The 4,670-nt window shown below is 32.9% G+C and overlaps 1 non-coding gene across 1 annotated transcript; it reads left to right on the forward strand.

The window, feature by feature from the left end:
* The first annotated feature begins 4,160 nt into the window (after positions 1-4,160).
* Positions 4,161-4,233, forward strand: TRNAF-GAA (transfer RNA phenylalanine (anticodon GAA)). The gene has a single exon. It is a non-coding gene; the product is annotated as a tRNA-Phe (tRNA).
* The last annotated feature ends 437 nt before the right edge of the window (positions 4,234-4,670 follow it).

Genomic DNA, 4,670 nt, shown 5'->3' on the forward strand with positions numbered 1-4,670 from the left:
CAATAGCAACAACAACAACTAGTGTTGGCTGTTTGCACGACCACAAAGCATACACAGACAGAATTACAGGCGGACATATTTTTGTTGGTAATACATATGTACCTCTCGAGATAGCTAGCCCCAACATATGCAACAAATACAACAACACTCGTTGGGTTTGTTGTAACTTAACGCTGTATACACCACCTTGAATGCGATCATACTACAACAACATTGTGCTACAACAACCTACTCAAATGGGCTGGCGGCATGGCATCCACGGTTGGGCATTCGTCGAGGAGTCGTAGGTATTCGCCAGCCGAGTACTTCATTTCACTTCAGGTTTTGGGTGTTGCTGGCAGTTTTGTTGGTGATATCTTCTGCTGCTGCTGCTGCTGTTAGCTTTTGCACTCCTCTTTTTCGCCTTTTGTTTTTGTTGTTTGTAATTATTTGTGTTTATTTTATTTGTTGGATGGAATGTTTGTTGTACACCAACTATGCGCGCTTGTAACTTTTGTAATTGTGTGTTAGCGCTGCAATTTTGTGGCAATTGTTGTTGTTTTTATTGTAGTTGTTTTAGCTGCATACAGTTGATATCTTTCGCTTCTGTCAATATTATTAGTGTTGTTCATTTGTAAGTATGGTATGTAGGTATGAGTGTTTGAGCGGTGGCCGGAGGTGAACTCGCTGTTGGGGGCAATTCTCGGTATTGATTTTGTTGTTGGGCGCGCTTGAACTTCTTGCGATTATTGATTGTTTTGTTCTTTCGTTGTAATGCTAAATTTAAATTCAAATTGTCAGCATGTTGAGGTCTATAATAATCACGGAGTGTGATGGGATTGACTGGTACTTGTTTTAATATCGTTTATAAACCTTAAAATTAAAATAAACTTAACACATTTCTTTTGCCATCATAAGCATGGAAAAATTAGAAAAAACGTTAACTTCAGCTGAATCTTATCTTGATTTTGATAGGTCAGCTTATATGGCAGCTATATACTTTATAAGCATGGAACATAGAGAGATATTCTAATCCTATATACTATATACCTAAGTTCCGATCAAAATGATAAAGCTAGACGGCTAATGAATTATCTTATGTGAAAATCTTGCTTCTTTAAACTAAAAAAAAATACATATTTAGATTCCAATTGAAAAACTTGGTTAGCTTGGTTCCGGATTTTATAATATTTACAGCAAAGTATTCAAAAATATTGTAATAAGGTACCAAACAAAAACACAGCTGGACTAGCCGCGAACTCTTTACCCATAGATGTTCAAATAGTCAACAAATAAAAGCAATTATAAAAAACTTTTATTTTAAAAGGTTTTAAACTCTCTTCGAACTTTTTTGACAAGAGAAAAATGACATCTTTTAGTAAGTGGCCATAATACTATCAAGAACTCCGAATATACAATAATCCATAAACGAAGACAACAAAGTGACGACGGATGTAGCGCTGACTTTCAAGAGTTAGCAACGCTTTGATAACAACTGAGATCCGGTAATACTAGAAACTTATAATAAGTGGGAGTTTGGTTCAAAAAATGAAAATTAAACTCAACACATTTTTCAATAATAAGCAGAATTTTTTCTTACTGCAGATTATAGAAATATGCTGGCTTTAGATCAGGAAACTGTTTTACCAAGTTTGTAAAAAAAGTAACTGTCCTTAGCAGGGTACAACCTATACGCAACCAATGTTTTATATATGCATATTAATAACTTTGATGTGTCTATGGCTTATATTAAATGCTTTTATAATAAATTATCCAATCAAATACAATTATTATTTGCAAATAAAGGCGAAAACGTTATTTCTGGTATAAGAATCCAAGGGATTGTACTTTTTTAATACGCTTTTATTAATAATAATAATTTGATAACAGTTTCCCATTATTTTAAAGGTCGGTGTAACCACGCCCACTAAATTGTTTGTTTGTGAAAATGGGCCCAACCCCCAAATAACAGTTATTTTAAAATATACTAAAAGTGCGATAAGTGACGAAATAAATGCGCCATAAGCATTAATTTTCATAAACAAAATGGTAGGGAAGAGATTTATAGGAGGTGGTGTAACAATTCCTTTAAAGCGTGTTTTTTTAAACTATCATTTATTTTAGTTTTAAAAAATTTTAATTTTGAAAACCTTTTATACAAAAATTTCTCGAAGAAAAAAATGGGGTTTTCATTTGCCGTTTACTCTAAATTTTAATAATAATAATTTTTTTTTTAATTTTGAACACATTTATGTGTAGAAATAATTTTTTATTTTCATATATGAATTGTTTTGACTTTTCAGTTAGATAAAACTAGACACATTGTGCTTAATTTTATTAAAATCGGCTTAGTAATTTAGGAGTTTGCCCCGGTGAAAACGTGACACGCAATTTTTATAGTATGTACAGTTACAAACAATAAAATATAATCAAGTGGATGGTTCCAAAATAATTAACAATCTTTATTACTTGGCCGATAGATTTCCGATACGTTTTTCCTGTAATCGATTCCTACAATATTTTTCTTTTTAAATACACTTTTAAATCACTCTCTTACATTTTACTATTATCTTTGTGCTCAAATTTAGCAACAATGTGCTTGTGTTCTCGTGACAAAAAAATATAATCAAGGAATAAAAATGTCAATTATAGGCGTTATGTAGTAAAAATTATATGGTAAGTATAATCTTTTATTTTTACATTTTATTACAATTAATTACAAGTATTATTTGTAGATGAAACGGGCCGAGGAAAGCATTGCCCATCAGCAGAGCGTAAGCTCATAAAAAATTGGCAAAATAACGGTTATACCTAAAGGGAAATTGCAAAAAGTATATGAGATACCAAAAATTTGTGTTTACTGCTTTGAAACCGCCAAAAGAATGTGGATTGTGGGGACGTTCACGAAAAACGATGTCTTAGGATTACAATTACTTAGAGATTTTATCAAGACGCGAGCCTTTCAAGTCCTCTGTAGGAAGGATTTTCTTCGGAAGGTTGGTCCAGAAAGTCCCAATGTTGACAAAAAGACAGCATCAGATAGATTTTGCTTCAGCACATATCAATGGGACCGTTGAAAGAAGTGTAAAAAAGTGGCGTAATATTCTTTTGTCCGACGAATCCAAAATAAATATGGTAGAAAACGATGGAAAAGTTTGAGTTCGACGTCCGAATAATGCTAAAATAAATCCTTGATACACGATAAAAACTTTCAAATACGGAGATCATGATATGGGGATGTTTCTGATGGTACGAAGTCGGACCGCTGTTTTGGGTTCGGGTAATCAGAGACCGTTATTACGTTATTACCTTTTAGAAGATGTAATGCTTAATCATGCTGAATGGAACATGCCTTTAGTTCGGCAGTTTCAGCATGACAATGAACCGAAGCATACCTCGGGTGTGGACTAGACTTGGCTACAGGATCAATGTACCTACATACATAGTGTTCAATATTAGAAATAATTGAAAAAAATTACATTTACAGAATTGAATGCACTTTGATGATCCGCGATTCACTTTGAGTTTCCCTTGATGTCGTAATTGATCGCCATGAAAACTTTCGAATGAAGGTGTCTGGAAAGTCACGGATTCTGAAAGCAGCGTTTCGAGAAAAACGCTTTTAGAGTTTTCGGAGCAGATTACACTCAGTTAAAAAATTCTTACAAACAAGCTCATATCTCCGAGACTATTTGCCATATCGGCTTCAAGTAATCGAAAAATATTCGCAAATATACACACATATGTAACTACAATATACATATGTACATATATTATATTTAAATTCAATTTTTGGAAATACACAAGTGAATATATCTCCTGAATTCTACAAAACAATATACTCGTAAGCATATAAATATACACATAGAATTAATTTACTAAACTAATGTTATAATTGAATATACATACATACATACATATGTATGTATATACTAGGTATATAGAAAATTTAATAGTAGAACAGTTCTTATTAATAGAATCAACAGCGCTGCTATCACATCACAAAAAAACACATTACAATAACAACCACCGATGAATAAACGAACTGCTGATAGGAATAAGCATTGCTGGTTCGTTCACCACATTGTCCCACACTCGTGTGCATAAGTATGCACACATACATAAGCAAGAATATTTGCTGTGTGTGAGCAGTTAAGCATTCGGCTACTTTATTTGTGTGCGCCGAAATAGCTCAGTTGGGAGAGCGTTAGACTGAAGATCTAAAGGTCCCCGGTTCAATCCCGGGTTTCGGCAAACCATCTTTTTTTATTAATTTTTAAAAACATGTTTTTTTATCCAACAAATTTTAAAAAAATAATAAATCGTTATAAAACGAATAAGTAAAGCTATTTTTTTATGACATATAGTGCTCTATATATAATACTTGCTCATTGAAATTCTTAAAAAAATTTCAGTAATTAGTTAACAAATATTCTTGAAAACAATGGCAGTAGATAGTACGTACCATGCGCTAGTATAAATTAAGGCTTATATCGCTCGAATATAAGGGTTTGCAAATACATATATATTTTCCACTCATATTTAAAGCTGACTTGCTTTAGTAGGGAAAATTATTCTGTGAGATAATCTTGAAGAGACTCACTCTCGAGAGAAAATATGTTTATACCCGTAACAGTGTGTATATAAAAGAACAGCGTTACGAGTTGTGTTTGTCCTTCCGTCCGCTTGTA

Source organism: Bactrocera oleae, chromosome 2 (genome assembly GCF_042242935.1).
Source record: "Bactrocera oleae isolate idBacOlea1 chromosome 2, idBacOlea1, whole genome shotgun sequence".
Classification (NCBI taxonomy): domain Eukaryota; kingdom Metazoa; phylum Arthropoda; class Insecta; order Diptera; family Tephritidae; genus Bactrocera; species Bactrocera oleae.